Consider the following 16,863-nt stretch of genomic DNA (forward strand, 5'->3'; position numbering starts at 1 on the left):
GTACCATCAGTTGAACCAGTCCAGATCTTCCTCCTTCCCTCCCTCTCTTTTTTCTTCCCTTCTTGCAACATTTCTTCCCATCCACTCTCTCTCCGTACTATCACGCTTCTCTGACATCATGACCGGGGACAACGCTGAAAAGAGGGCGGCCCCACTCTGCTCACGGTGATTCCTCATACTCTAAGCTTGACTTGTGAGTGAGTACATAGATGTGTGTACCTGGGAGCTGTAGCAGTCTTCACTGAGAACTGGGACAGATTGCCTGAGAGAAAATATGCAGCATAGAAACTGTGTAGTAGGTATTTGTGAACGATTCAGTACATCGCAGTGATCCACAAGACCAGGTTGCTCGCTAGAGCCAGGACTATAATTTCACCAATGGTGACCCCAAGACCACCAAAGTATCCTAGAGGAATCAAGCCAGGGAACTATGTGACGGGAGCACAGCCTCGTTATCCGCCATTTTTTCAGTGACCTTGAGTTTACCTCAGTCACCTGTGAGAGGGGTAGCCGGGCACAGGGCTGGCTTCTGGGGACCCTAGGAGAAGCATGGGAAATACCCAGGGAAGGAAGCCCAACAGCCAGATGCCAGAAGCCTGCCCAGGTGATGCCTACCACCTGCTCAGCAAAGGGGTGGTCCGAGGGGATTGCAAAAGTCCAAAAACCTTTCCGAGGGGATAGATAAAGTGCTAAAAATGTTTAAGGTGTAGAAGATATATGGCTTTGGAGTTTCACGGTCCTTGGTGTGAATCTGGCTCTGACATGCACTTGAGTGGCCTTGAGAAAATCACTGCTTTAAGCTTCAGTTGCCCTAAATGTAAAGTGAAGATAAACCTACCTTGCAGGCTTGTTGTGAGATTTAACTGAAATTATATATGAAAGCATCCTGGGACATAAGATTAGAAAAAAATTGATTCTTTCTTCCCTCCCTCCCTTCCTTCCTTCCTTCCTTCCTTCCTTCCTTCCTTCCTCTTCTCTCCTGAGTTCCTATAAAATCGCCTTCCCAAGATAAAGACAAAAAAACTTTACATTCCACATGAAGAGAATAATCTATTTCTTGTTCATTTAGCGTTAAGATTCAAAAGGTCCTTTTCTTAGTGAAAGCTAGAAAGGGACATTGGTAATATCTCCTACAGATACCCCTAGATTTCCAAAGCTGGTGACAGTCTGAACGTAAGCTCCCTCTCCACTTGGCACTGGGTAAAGTATCCCCATACTGTGAACAAGAACTGGGCTACGTATATTATATATACACTTCGGTGCTCCTAAATGCTAATTTGTGATGGGCCAAGAGTAGACAGAGAAGAAATGGTAAAAATGGCGATTTAATAGTCACTAAGTTATCTAAGGGTCATAAAGCTGAAAAAGATATAAAGACAAGGTAAATGGCCAAGAAGTTAATAATAGTTACCTGAGAGCAGGGAATGAATTAAGGCCTTGAGTGAGAGATTTAGACTTAAAGAAGATGGATTATTTAGGAAGATTTCAGCTTCAGGGAACAGAAAACTCAGTTCAACATTGCTTAAACAATAGATTTATTGGCTCGTATATCAGGAAGTCTGGATAGAGTGCGAGCTTCAGCATTGCTGGATTCTGTGGTTCAATATATCGACTGGGTCTATGTTCTCTAGTCTTTCTACTCTGCAGACCGAGTGTCAGCTCATCACCAGAGTTCAGTCCACAGGATGGCCCCAGTAGCCATCAGAGCTATGTTGACTGTTAGTAGGAGAGAGGAACAGGCTGTTACCAAACACAAATCCCTGTGCCCAATGCACAGTGAAGCCAAACCAGAATCTGCAGCAGAGAAAGGTTTATTGCAGGGCCATGCAAGGAGATGGTGGCTCGGTGGCTCGTGCCCCAAAATCCTCGAACTCCCCAAAGGGTTTGAGCAAAGGACTTTTAAAGGCAAGGTGAGAGAGGGGCATGGTTAGTTGCTGCAAACTTGGTGGCGGAATCATTTGTTCTTACAGCTGTTCACGTAGGTCAGGTCATGATGTTCCTGTAAACCTCCAAAAGACAAATGTTATTCTCTGTTCTGCAACTTTTTGCCTCTATATGAATGGACTCTGGAAGGTCGGAGCCTTGAGAATAGGCTATCCTGTATATTTCAGGGTATAGACCACATTCTTTTACAGAAGGTGCAGAGCCAGCATGAGTAAGCACAGACAATAGAGCACAAAGATTAGGGCTAAAGGAACAGATCTAATATGGAGTCAGATTTATTCTTCCCTATTACAAGGCTTCTCACAATTCAGAAACCTCCCACCAATCTGTCTTCACTTTAGATTAACTGGACTTGGGTCACATACCCATTCCTGAAGAGGGAAGGACTTATCCCTCGACCAGTCAGGCTCTTCCCTGGGCTGTGTGGGGGTCAGCTTCCCTTGGGGAATTTGAGCTGTGTCGGGGGAGGGGGGGGCCTTAGATACTCTAACAAAACTGGAATTGATCAGGAAGAAGAAAGTATGACTAGGTCCAGGGTAGGCCACCAAACTATAGAAGATTAGAGAGGTGAAATTTACAAATTTCTGAGAGCCAGGTTTTCATACCTGGGGGCAATGTTGCACAGGGAATTGCTGGCAAAGTCAGATCTGGACCTTTTTGTTAAGTCCCAGGCAGGACATTTGTTTTATTGTTGTGTTGTTTTGTTTGAACTATACTACTCTGCCTCTTAAACAAGTAGTGCAAAACCTCCTCTCCCTAACAAGTACACACAAGAAGCGATTTCCAATTCTGAAGTCCTCTGCACTCAGTCGGTTCCCAAGCCCATGCATCATATCATGTACCCGCTGTAGTGGGAGGTCCTGGGAGTGTTGTCACCCTGTCAAGGTCAGTGGTTCTTAACCTGACTGAGCAATAGGATCATCTGGGCAGCTTATTAAACATACACCTGCCAGAGATACTGATTCAGTAGGTATGAGGACTGGACAGCTCTATTCTTTTTTAATCCTGGATGGGAGGGAATTGGAGACTGGAAAACTGAAGGCTGAGTTGGGAGAGAACATTATTTCACAGTGCACTTTTTTGCATGGTTTGCCTTTTTTTCATCATATTATACTATTCTCTTCCTTTCCCTTCCTTTCTCTTTTCTTTTTTTTTTTTCCTCTCTTTTCTTTTTTAAGGCCCCTGATGTTTCTGAGGTGCAGCCTGAGGCTGAGAACTTTTCATCAATATGGTCCAATATCAAGCTTTGGATTGGCTACTCCAGAGGCCAAAAGTGTTTTGAGCCCTATTTTCAGAATCATAGTGGAGCATTGCCTTTTTTTTTTTTTTTTTTTTTGCGGTACGCGGGCCTCTCACTGTTGTGGCCTCTCCAGTTGTGGAGCACAGGCTCTGGACGTGCAGGCTCAGCGGCCATGGCTCACGGGCCCAGCCGCTCTGCAGCATGTGGGATCCTCCCGGACCGGGGCACGAACCCATGCCCCCTGCATCAGCAGGCGGACTCTCAACCACTGCGCCACCAGGGAAGCCCGAGCATTGCCTTTTAAGGAAAACACTGGTCAGTGCTGATGGTCAGTGCTGATGCCTGACTCACGTTCTTAGACTCATTTCTTTTCTGGTTTCTGCAAAGACCTCAGAGTCTCAAATATGCCCCATTTCTTGAAATGAAGAACTGTAGATGACCAGAGAGTTTTGGTGACACAGAAAAGGAGAATTCAACAGAAAGTTGTTCAGTTCCCTCTTGAAAGAGTAAGCAGATAGATCTCTCATAAGTAGAGTCAGCTCCATGCTGTTCCCGTCAGTCAGTCCACCAACAATAAGTCTCAATGGCAGCCAGAGACCACAGTAAAAAGATGCTGTTTATTTTTAAATCTCATTATAGGTGTTCTTTCCAAAATCTCTTCTAAGTGATCAGAGGCACTGCTCCTCTTCCAATTACAACCCAAGAAGTAAGAATCACTAACTGGATGTGTTAAAGCTCTTCTCACTAGCAATTTAAAGAGATTAGAAAGTTGATGGAGAGAGAGATGTGTTTAGAAATCATTGAAATGATAGACATTGTTTTCAGAAAGGGACATCCTTTGTTCACTCTTTTGTAGCTAGTTATGGTCTGATGGAAACCAACCACAAAGGCAATACAGTGTAGCCTAGTGGTCATTTTCACGAGAATAGACAAGACTACTTGTGGACACAGTAATTACTCTCTCTTTCACCTTTGCTTCATACCGGACATTTTTTAACCAGCATATAGATTTGTCGGGCGATTCTCAAGGTTTACCATATACGGGAAATCGTTCTTCCTAGAAGGCCAAAGTCATAGCTTGTCCTTAACAACTGACTAAAAACCTTTTAGGTGCACACTGCCTCCCTCCCCACCCCCCACCATATATCTATACTGTACTTTCTTTCACAAAGCCTTCCTCTCCTTATAACACCTGTAGAGCTATTCCTCAGCAGCCAACTTTAGAGCAAAGAGCTTGTCTGTTTGCAAGATGTAAATGCCAGGTTATTCTGGGGTAGGAGAGTCCAGAAGACAACTCAGCCATGAAATTTGTGCAGAACAATGAGTGACCCAGTCTGAGAAAATATTGATCTGAGCTGTTGGCGCCAAATTTCCTACTGCTCCCTTCAAGTGGCCAAGCCTTAGTCTGGGTTTGGGGCCTAGGGGTTCATCCAAGATGGAAAAAGGATCCAGGTTAGTTCCAGGAACTGATAAGAGATTGTAGGAGAAGGGAGACCAACATTTCCCTATGGCCATTTTCCCCATGAAGCATTGTGAGGAAAGAAGCCAAATTTTGTTTCCCAATGTTTTTCTGTTCCCATCCATCTACCTGGGCCTTACATTTCTAAATATGATTATTTTCATGAGCTAACTAAGTTCTACAGAGCACATATTTCTTATTAAGTGAAATTTGGTATTTAGTATTCTACACTGCTTTAAAAATTAAAGAATATTTTTCCTTTAGTTCAAAGAAGGTGGTAGAGAACTAACTGTTGAGTTCCTACTGTGATTCAGACACATGTTGGATTTTTATGTTATCTCATTTAATTCTTGTAACTATCCTACAAATTAGCTACATTGTATTATTTAATATTAATCCCCAGATAGTATCTACTGCATGTCTTCTCTGTTCTAGGTACCCTTGTAGGTGCTGGAGACATTGTGATCCCGCCAGGAATTCAGTCTGGTGGGCAAGACAACATATGAGTGAATCATTACAAAGAAAAATGCCATAACAGATATATATATTTTTTTATAAATTTTTAAATTTTATTTATTTACTTTTGGCTGTGTTGGGTCTTCGCTGCTGTGCATGGGCTTTCTCTAGTGGCAGTGAATGGGGCTACTCTTTGTTGTGGTGCTCAGGCTTCTCACTGCAGCGGCTTCTCTTGCTGTGGAGCACGGGCTCTAGGCGCACGGGTTTCAGTAGTTGAGGCCCGTGGGCTCAGTTGTTGTGGCTCGCAGTCTCTAGAGCTCAGGCTCAGTAGTTGTGGGGCACAGGCTTAGTTGCTCCACGGCATGTGGGATCTTCCCGGACCAGAGCTTGAACCTGTGTGGCCTGCATTGGCAGGCGGATTCTTAACCGCTGCGCCACCAAGGAAGTCCGGCCATAACAGATATATAACAGAAGGCTGTAGGAGTGTGCGTTTTAAAAATGTAAATCTCTTTAATGTATGCACCAATCAAAATGGTAGAGTTACCACCCCCCGGAAGAGATTCCAAGGTAGTTGCAGAGGACTCCAATATTTTAATACAATCAACTTACTTTTGTAAAAACAGATAATTAAGTAGGAATATAAGCTGCCCTTTTTTTCCTTTAGGGAACATTGGGAAGGTTTCTGAATCTTTTTTTTTTCCTAATCAACTAACTTAAAATGTTCTAAAGAGACTTCATTTATTCAATCATACTCCCACATTATTTTTAAAATAATTTAATGTGGCTTACAAAGATGGCGTACAACAGCACAGGGTAAATAAAAATACTCAGTACAAAAATGACTCTATGTCGATTTCCTCTTACTATCTATTTCCTGTTCCCCACAAACAACTGTTTCCTTTTTTCTGGTTTCGATTCTGTTTCAAGTCTCTGTGGCTGTCCCACCTCTGGAACTAATTCTGTGCCTTGCACATGCCCCAGACTGCCTGGCTTGTCTCCACGTGGGGTCTGTGTCGCCTTTCCACGAGCACAATTAGGTCTCCAAAGTACTTAGGCAGGAACTTCTCTCCCAAACAAATCTGTTTATCAGAGAGCAGTTAGATTGCATGCACAGAAGCCTCAACAAACAGGATGTTCCATCTCAAATTTATGGCCTCTCGGCATACGCCAGAACGCCTCCCAAGGACGCGAGTGACTCTCAAGATGCTATAGTGCGTCATCAACCACAGTCGCTGAAGGGAACAGGCTGGGCATCCACTTATTGGCACTTCCTGGATGAAGTACGACAATCAGTGCCTTTTTTGAATTTGTGCGGCTTTTGGCTTATTAATTTCAGGATGGGAAATCATTAGTGTTCTTAATTTAAAGAGGAAACCATTGGACAAGAGTCTGCAGCTATAACTCGATACTAAAGATTTTCTCTGATGTGTCTACCTGACTCTGAGATTGGATTTTTTTTTTTTTTCCCTTTTCGTTTTTGAGCTTTTGAATTTGACTTAACATACTGACTCTGTCAGATTCCTGCGGTGAATTGATAATGAAATTAGGGGAGACAGAGTCCATTGACTTAGAAGATCTGTGCCATTAGTTAAGTCTTCTCTCTGTTTCTGCAACTGGCTTGACACCAGCTTAGTCACCTTGGTTTTGGCATTTGCCTCTGACACAGACACTTAAGGGACCATAGCTCAGAATGGAGATGAGGAGGTAGCATGGTAAATAGATGCTATAAAAAAGAGGGGAAAATCAGTATTTCCATTAACATCTGGGAGAGACTTTCCAAAGAACGTTTATATGTGTAGCTGACAGTTATGTGCCAAGAAGACTAGTTCCTTTAAGGATCACAAATTATGTGACTATCACTGTGGTGTTATTTCGTTTTTATTTTCACAAGAAATTTCACCAATAGCTTTTAAAACTGAAACAAACAAACAAAAATCAAGGACACAAAAAAACTCTGCCTATGGGCTTCCCTGGTGGTACAGTGGTTGAGAGTCCGCCTGCCAATGCAGGGGACACAGGTTCGTGCCCTGGTCCGAGAAGATCCCACGTGCCGCGGAGCGGCTGGGCCCGTGAGCCATGGCCGCTAAGCCTGCGCATCCGGAGCCTGTGCTCCGCAACAGGAGAGGCCACAACAGTGAGAGGCCCGCGTACCGCAAAAAACCAAACAAACAAAAAAACTCTGCCTAGGAAAAATATTGAAATAAAGGTTATATTTTTTAAGAAAATGGATATGATAAAAATTCTACTTATATACATCAAAATTATTAGTAATGTGCAACAAAATATTATAGATATTTTCTTGAAGTTTATCATAATAGGCCTTGATTTGTACATATATCCTCTTTATAAGGTCATGACTTTTGTAATATATGTATTAAGCAACGTATTGTTAATTTTCTGGTTTTGTTTTGTTGTGTTACCCTCTCATCCTCAGGTCTAGGTTTAATTCCTGGCTTCTGCATCCCCTGTCCTGTGACTTACAGAAGACAGTCAACTTTTTTAATGTGTTTCAATTTCCACGTATTTAAAAATGGTATTTAATGTGTTTCAATTTCCACATATTTAAAAATGGTATTGGGAGGAATAAATGATAGGGGTATGTAAGTACCTAGCACAGTGCCTGGCACACAATAGAGTTTCAATAGCTGTTACTTCCCCACCTCCACACTCTGTACTCTGTTTTGCAACTCTGTATCTTCAGAGGAACACCTCTGGGCAAAGGAAGATGGCATTCAATAACTTAGGTAAGGGTTTGATTGACCTGGTGGCCTCCCCTCCTGCGAATGAGGCTGGGTACCTCTCCTGAGGCTGCCACCACTTCCTCTGTCATTCTTTCCTTGAGCCTGTGCACAGGAGCCAAATCTTGGTAGGATCACCCATCATCATTAGGCAGTGTGGAGTTTGGGCATTTCTCTGCCTCTAGGGACAGAGGTCTTCCACTCAGCAGATCAAGAGATGTAGATTGTCGGCTTGGATCTGAAGGACACAGTTCCTCTAAACTTGATTCTGATCTTCAAGATAGGGCAAGTTTAGAACAAAGTGCTGAGAACCTTGGGGGAAAATGAGAGCTTCTCAGAATTCAAATGAGCAAAAGCCAGGAATGTTCATCAGTATCTGACATGCATTCAAGACTATGGAAAAGCAAATTCCAAAAAGTTCAAAGAAAATATACGTTCAGTCTCTTGACCAGAGGGTTTTCTAAAAGGGTGTAGATAGGTCCATAAGGAGTAGAAAATGAAATTCTAGCTATGTCATAAAAATAAGCCGAATATGGAAGAAAAACTACAGAAATCGATATGGTTGCTCAGAGAACTCTCCTTTGAGCTAAGATTTTTAAAAGCACGTTTGAAATCAGATTAAAGAAATTGTAGCCAAGAACAAAAGCAACACAGTAGCACGAACCTAGAAGAGTAGAGTCATAAAGAATAAGGGAAAAAATAAGCTCAATTTTGCTAGGGGAAAAAAGGGATAACAAAGAATGACTTTTACCAACGTGTAGGGAGCAAAGAAGAACAAGGAAGTGTTAGTCATATTTCTAAAAGATTGTGATGTAATGGTAACAAGACAAAGAGAAAATAAAATTACTCAGCTCCTGTTTTGCTCTGTCTTCTCTACCAGAAGAACACCCTTCAGATTCAAAATGTAAAGATGCCTGGCAGATGTACCTGAGGACTGAAAACAAAATGTGTTAAATGCCAGGCAGGGAGCTCCTGCATGATTGTCCACAAGGGACGCAGCTGTGTAAAGGACAGAGATGGGATCAGCCAGAAGTTGGGCCACTGCTGCAACGGTCCCTACAAGAGATGATGAAGGGTTGAAGGGAGGCCGAGCAGAGGGTCAGAGAAAGGAGGTCAAGGCTGAGGAGATAGAACTGATGGAATAACCCATTGCAGATGCTCTAGAAAAGATATGAATATGCTATATGAGGATTTCACAGATCTTCTGTGAAAACAAAAAGCAGATGGGATGGGGGAGTGGGGAATGTGGGTGGGGAGCAATCATGTGAACCTAGTCATGGACACAGAGAGTTGGGGTATGTTTAATACAGGGAGAATCCAGGTTTGCCAGAATCATGGGTTATAATAGCTGGATATAAAGGGGACATGGAGGAAGGGATAAAGTCCAAAGGTTTATTACTCATCAGAAAATCCAGAATGAGGGCTCCACACCCGCTGAGGAGCTAGGGAGGAATTGGAAAAAAAAAAAAAGTGATAGAAGCCATTCATGTATCTCATCCTGTGGACGCCAGGTAATTGGAATATACATCTCAAACCTAATGGAATCAGGAGTTTTGTGAATTTTTTTGTGCTTTTTTGTGGGATTGAATAGTTAATAGTAAAACTATCGAAAATGGACAGTACCACTCCTCCTTACCCTATTAAAGGCAGGGTATCTGGGTTATTAATTATTTTTAAAAATTTTTTTATTTTTAATGAAGTTTAGTGGATTGACAATGTTGTGTTAATTTGGGGTTATTAAATATTGAACTGAAGGATGTTAGAGCTAAGAAAGAAACGTTCATGGTCCCACCAGAGCTCATAATAAGAGGAGGGGGTCAAGGAAAGCATCTCCAAGGACATGATACAGGGGCTGAAAGCTTAGAGATGAGTAGAACTTAGCCTGAAGAAGTATTGCACCCATTGGGAGTGTTAAGACTTTAATCAGATCTGGCCACCTCACTTCCAAGGGGAATTTTGCCAAACTGAAGCTCTGTCGTATAAATATGAGGGACCAGAGACAGCAAGCCAGGACTTAGGAGGAAAGCTGTTTTATCAATTTCGTGTAGCAGAACTGTAGGAAGAATTTGATCTAATTCTGAAGTGATCTAGCTTCAAGGTCAAGCTCAGAGGCTCCAGAGCCAGATATCTAGATTTGAATCCTGGCTCTGCCATGAATTACATTACTTCCTATGTATAACAACAACAACAGTAATAATACGTATTTTATAGGATTTTTTGAGAGGATTAAATGAATAAATACATGTCAAGTGTCTAAAACAGTGCCTGGAATAATAGCAGGCACCGGCTATTGTTGGCTATTATTATTACAAAGCAGATAGATACGTATCATTTATAATAGAATATTTTAGCAATCCAAGTTGTTGAGCAAAGTAATCTCAGTTATCTGAAAAAATAACCTGAAATGTTTTCATTCCAAAGTGTGAAATGAGGGACTTTTAACTTACTGTCAACCTGCCACACCATCTTTTAAATGCTTCTTGGTAGTTAGTAAAATGATTGTATTTTAATCGAGTCAGCAATAGCAATAAAGTTCAGTTAAGAAACACAGATTTTTTTTTCCCTTTCATGGGCTTTCCTCAAAATTCTTGATCTCAGTGAGAGAGCACTGATCATCTGCGAATTATCTGGCGTCTCAAAAGGCAGAAAAGAATCAAAGAAGATTTAGAAGAAAACATTGGCCCATTTTCCTCAGAATTCAGCCTGGTTGATTTGCTCAATGGTTAAAGGGAAACAGCAACTACACTAAACACCAGAATGGTCAGTGCAATTAATGCAATTAAAGTAATTAGTCCTGGCAGCTGTAAGGTCAAATAGAGGTAGCTTTGTAACAACAGTCTGCCACTGCAAAATTACTGACATTTGCAACTAAATTATATTCTCTAAATTGTTGCCTTAATGCTAAATAAATAAAGTTATGCTAATGTAGGGACTGATTACAGATTGAAATTAGCACAATTGCTTGTTATACAGTCTGCTAGGGTTAACATTTTTTAAAAACATAATTAATGGCCTTTGCTTACTGTCTCTGGTTATAGATCCTGCAGCTCATTTGCATTCTTTTGCAATATTCTGACAGTGCTAAATGTCTAAGAAGAAAGATCTCATCTGGAGGCGGAAAATGCGCTTTGCACGTCATCAAGCTAAAACTTGTTATGGTTTCAGGCTAGTGTTAATAACAAAGATGACCAGAGAGAGAATGGAACAGAATGAAGCAAGAATCCGTTTTGCTTTTCAGTCTCGTGATCCCAGCCTTTTCTGGAGTCAATGTGAAATGTAATTGCTCTTTTGACCTCTATCTTCTCTCTCCCCAGGTCTGAGGAAGAGCTACACTGGTTGATTATTGCGGGAATGAAAGGCACTCTGACCTTGTCGACCGAACGCCTTGCGGCTTTCAATGTTGCCCATTATACCGAAGGCAGGCAACTCCTGGAGAGAGGCAGAATCGACAGGAGAGCTGCTCCCTGGGCAACCTGCCAGAAAAGGCTTCAGCAGCAGCAATTCAGACAGGGCCAAACAGCTCAGGCAGCTAAGGAAACAGCTTGGGGGGGCGGGGGGCGGGAAGGTGAGGGAAAGACAGAGTATATAAAAATATTGTTAGCACACAGTTTAAAGAGCTCTCAGGCATCCATGCTATAGGGCGCCTTTGTTAATACCGCCCTGCATCATCCACCCGAACTGAAAACCGACCTGGGAAGGAAGCGCAACCAATGTAAGTGCAGCTACTGATTTCCTAAAATAGGCTGTCATTCACTCGAAAGCATTTCTGACAGTCCTGCTATGTCAATCGGAATGTACCAGCAAAAAGTGGGTCAGGGTATTTAGTTATAATAATTGTTCTAGATTATAAATTATTCACTACAAACCTGGTTGGGTTATTTTTAGAATGTATGGTTCACAGAAGGATTAGGGTGCAACTTGGGATCAAAACAACAGGCTGGCTCCTTCGAGCTCTCTAGTTAAAGCGTCCTTGTTTAAAATCAGCTGTGGGTCCTTTGCGTCTCTGCTACTTCTACTCCAATCAGTTCTATTCAACAAAATTTTATCGAGCATTTATTACGTGCTTCAGCGCTGTGGGGGAATAAATGACATGTGAAGTGTGCCTATGAATTAAGGAGACGGGTTGACCAGTCAGACACAGGAGTTCTGCCACTTGTTTTGTCGTTTCATTTCAGGCATTGAGGGAGAGCACAGAGGGCCAGCTGTGGCATTGATGTTAGGGTTTTCTATTTAGATTCTGGCTTTAAGTCTTACAGTCAGCTTCAGGTTCGTATTGTCAGGCCCACTTTAGGAAGAGAAGATTGACTGTAGTAATAAAGGCTTTGGAGTCTGGAATTAGCCAGATTTGGGTTCAAACTCAATTTTGTTGCTGCTCAAGATCTGTGCAATTTTGAAAAAACTCTCCATATTTCTGGGCTTTGGTTGGCCTAGTTCCTATAGTGAAGGAGACTAGATGGAACTAAGACCCTTTCCAGCTATATCGTTCTATGAAAAAGATTGTTCAGCAACCACACATCCCAGATTTTCTGGGACACCCCACCTCCAAAGTATTATGGCCTGTTGTACCTATAAAATTATTTATACCCATCACATGCTGAATCACCATCACCTGATTTATACATTGAACGAACCATCAGAGGTGGGAAAAGAATGATGAGAAAAGGCTGGGGAGAGTGGTGTTAAAAGATAGTTTTCATAGAAAGGTAAAATCGTGACCCTCATACAGGTATAAAAATGTGTATATGTTAAAGATTTGATTCTCCTCATTAATCAAAGACGGAACCGACAGATGTTATAACTGGTTCAAGAGAATCTGAAAAGAAACATTTAAAGATTAGAAATATTGAAATGAGAATGCAAATAGAACAAAACTGGGTTTTTTTCCAGGGGGAGTGGAGAGAAATCAATTGAACCTCTACCAGACAGGGAAGCATTTGCATGTCTGTCAGTTACCTATAACATACAAGTTGTAAAATAGCTCAAGGGCAGTGAAGACTAGAATCAGATAACAGGAAGGGTGTGCTGTGTGCAGACAATGCATAGTTTCCCATGAAGCACAGTTTTTCCCTACAGTGGAAATAGCTTCATATGGACTATGGCATTTCATTGTGATTTCTGGTTCTTCAATGGCTATCTGGGGAAGGATCTCAGTGGGGACTTGGGTGTGGGCAAGAATCACCTGGGAAACTTCCAAATCAGAATCACACCTCCAAACCAAACTGCATCCAGGGTTCTAACAAATGTTGTAAACAATCAGACGGCCTTTTCAACTGCTTTTTGAGGTTGAAGTTATGATTGAAGGAGACCTAGAAAGTCGGCTGTGTGTATTTATAGGTGCAGTATTTCTTCCCGATCCTTTGAGGAGCCTTTTGTGACTTTCTTGATGTGGTTTAAGGGTCATGAAACTGTTAAGTGTTAGTTCACCGAGGGCTAAGGTCCAGTGTGCACACTGAAGGCAAGGCAAAGTCCAAAGGAGAAAAATGGGAATTAAAGAAATAAAAAGAGGGAAGAAGCATTGGGTTTGCTGCCAGAACACAGATGTCATGAAAACCACTGCTAAATCTAAGCCAAGATGGGAAAGGAATAGACTCCTATCAACATGGTCATCACTGGACACCTAGATTCGGGCAAGTCTACCACTGCTAGCCATCTGACCTAGAAACATGGTGGGATTAACAGAAGAACCATCAAACAATTTGAGAAGGAGTCTGCTGAGATGGGAAAGGGCTCCTTCAGGGCGGTCTGTGTCTTGGATAAACTGTAAGCTGAAGGTGAGCTTGGTGTCACCATTGATAGCTCCCTATGGAAATTCAAAACCAGCAAGTATTTTGTGACCATCATTGATGCCCCAAGACACAGAGACTTTATCAAAAACCTGATTTCAGGCACATCTGCTGACTGTGCTGTCCTGATTGTCGTTCCTGGTGTTGGTGAATTTGAAGCAGGGACCTTCAGGAACGGGCAGACCGTCAGCATGCCCCTCTGGCTTCCACACCGGGTGTGCAACAATGAATTGTTGGTGTTAACAAAATGCATCCCACTGAGCTGCTCTGTGGCCGGAAGTGATACAAGGAAATCATAAAGGAAGTCAGCACCTACATTAAGAAAATTGACTCAACCCTGACACAGTAGCATTTGTGCCAATTTCTGGTTGGAATGGTGACAGCACGCTGGAGCCAAGTGCTAACGTGCCTTGTTCCAGGGATGGAAAGTCACCTGTGAACATGGCAACGCCAGTGGAACCGTGCTGCTTGAGGCTTGGGATTGCACCCTGCCATCAACTCGTCCAACTGACAAGCCCTTGCCTCTGCCCCACCAGGACATCTACTAAATTGGTAGTATTGACACTGTCCCTGGCAGCCGAGTGGAGACTGGTGTTCTCACCCCTAGCATGGTGGTCATCTTTGCTCCAGGCAACTGAAGTCAAGTCTGTTGAAACGCACCATGAAGCTTTGAGTGAAGCCCTTCCTGGGGACAGTGTGAACTTCAGTGTCAAGAACGTGTCTGTCAAAGATGTTCATCATGGGCAGTATGGCTGGTGGAATAGCAAAAATGACCCACCAGTGGAAGCAGCTGGCTTCATGGCTTGGGTGATGATCCCGAACCGTATCCAGGCCAAATCAGGGCCGGCTACACACCTGCGCTGAATTGTCACCCAGCTCACATTGCTTACAAATTTGCCGAGCTGAGAAGATTGATTGTTGTTCTGGGCCCAAACTCATGCCATATGGTGATGCTTCTGAGTTGATGTGGTTCCTGACAAGCCCACCTGTGTTGCTAGCTTCTCTGCCTATCTGCCTCTGGGCCCTTTTGCTGTTTGTGAGATAAGACACAATCGGTTGCCACAGGTGTCATCAGAGCAGTGGACAAGAAGGTGGCTGGAGCTGGTTCAGTCACCAAGTCTGCCGGGAAGACTCAGAAGACTAAATAAATATTATCCCTAATACCTGCCAGCCTGCTCTTAATCGTGGTAGAACAGTCTCAGAATGGGTGGTCTGAACTGGCCATTTAAGTTTATTAGTAAAAGACTAGTGATAATAATGCATCGTAAAACCTTCAGGAGGAAAGGAGAATGTTTTGTGAACCATATTTTTTTGTGTGTAAGGTATTCGTTTTAAAAAACCAGTACTCTTTCATGGAAACAACTTGACCAAAAATCTGTCACAGAATTTTGAAAACCATTAAAAGAAAGTTTAATGAGAAAAAAAAAAGTGAAAAAAGAAAGTGGGGAGTGAAGACTAAGATGAAGAGAATGGAAACAGGGAAGAGAGGAGTGAGCTGGGGCAGAGGCAGCAGGGATGCCTTCCGATTGATCTACTTGCTAATAAAAACACCATTTCAAAGTCACGCGCACATGGAGTACAGGTAACAAGAAGTTTGATTTCCAAAGCACTGCTGCTTTATAGATTTCCCACCTCCACTGGAAATCTAACATGGTCACAGTTTTGAGGAATTTATCAGGAAATACGCTAATTCTATTATAATACATGAAATATACACTGTTCCTGCAATGTTACACATTGGGGTTTTTTTTCCCCTCTCTTCCGTGCTCCCCACCCTACACAAAAATTGAAAATAAAGAAAATCATTGATTGAATGCCTAAATTGAAGTTTTTTCTGTTTTAATTTATTTTTAAAAACCCAATACTGTATTGTAATATACTGGACTAAAGGAGATATAGTTATTTCTAGTTCTGAAAGGAGAATTTGTGAAAATGCCATTTCAGGACTTTAGCTCAGCAACTAAAATGAAATGTGAAAGAGAAAGAAGACATGAAATGTGGACAACTTCATGGTGGTTCTAGGAAGGCTAAGAATCACTAGGGATTGAGAGTTTAGATGGAGGAAAGATGGCTTAGGGTCAGGGCACACTAGACTTTCTATTTAGTAAAGCTTTATAACCTCCCAAGGTATTATCCTGGAGTCATTCTTAAAATTCGATGAAACTGGGTAACACACAGAGGTCAGCTCAAAATGGGGGGCAGTATTATCTTGACTAAATCCTTTGGGAACTGTGGATACCAGGTAGGAAGGAAGGCCCGTGGGTTTTTGACATGACATCGTGCAGCTGGGCCAGCAGACTCCCAGCTGGCAGGGAGATCAGTGTGTTTGGACGAGGCAGAAAAGGTTAAACCAACCAGCACCGTGAAACAAATGAAAGAATGCTACTCGAGCCTCTCTGAAGTCAAAGTTTCATATAAAGTGTTTGGTCCTACAGACTAGTTTCTTTCTTTTCATCGTTTTAACCTAAGGGATGAAGAAAAATAAATCAATGTCAGATTTAAAAAAAAGAAAACTGCTGGTAGCTCCATACAATATATTAAAAATGAAAATACTCGTTTGCTTGTGGGGAGAAGAGAAAGCCAATAAAATTTAGAGAAGCTTCCTTCTAGTAGTACACATTGTTTAAAAGGAACTTTAGAGCTATTATTCCTCTTGTGATCTTCCCCCAAAGCTACAGAGGTGAGCAGAATCTACCCATATTGCGCTGCTAGCTGTCATGTTTTAAATAGCATCATACACACACCTTCCAAGTTCTGAAAAGCCCATTCAGTGTTTTATATAAAAGCAAGTTACCGGAAATGGGCAGAGAACACACTCCTAAATATAGCAACATAATTACTGTCATGTAAATTATCTCTTCTCTGTAGCGTTAGAACAATGAGATAAAAGGTTTATCTTGACAAAGTTTGAATAAGTAGAGGTGGAATTGATTCAGAATCTCCATAACTGCTCCATCCACGGGCAGTGGGAGGGGGAAAAGAGAGCTCCTTTAATTTCACTATCAGCACGTCCTTCCTGTTCATTTGCATTTGGGGAGTTTTTCCACAGTGCATTCATTTGCTAGTGAGATAATGTGTCCCTGCATGATCAGTTAAGAGAGGGATAGAATTACTAATGATGAAAAGAGGCAGCACAAGGGCAAGAAAGCAAAGCAGCCCTTCCTTTTCTTGCCTAATCTGGATGGATCTGAATTTCAACCATCTCATTTTTTTTTTTTTCCTAGTGGTGATGGTGGGGCTGTT

At 42.1% G+C, this 16,863-nt stretch overlaps 2 pseudogenes; one reads left to right on the forward strand and one right to left on the reverse strand.

The window, feature by feature from the left end:
* The window catches only part of LOC132422414 (small ribosomal subunit protein eS6-like), a 106,050-nt pseudogene extending 94,805 nt beyond the window's left edge, over window positions 1-11,245 (reverse strand).
* The window catches only part of LOC132423328 (putative elongation factor 1-alpha-like 3), a 193,700-nt pseudogene extending 177,658 nt beyond the window's left edge, over window positions 1-16,042 (forward strand).
* The last annotated feature ends 821 nt before the right edge of the window (window positions 16,043-16,863 follow it).

This window comes from Delphinus delphis, chromosome 3 (assembly GCF_949987515.2).
Source record: "Delphinus delphis chromosome 3, mDelDel1.2, whole genome shotgun sequence".
Lineage (NCBI taxonomy): Eukaryota > Metazoa > Chordata > Mammalia > Artiodactyla > Delphinidae > Delphinus > Delphinus delphis.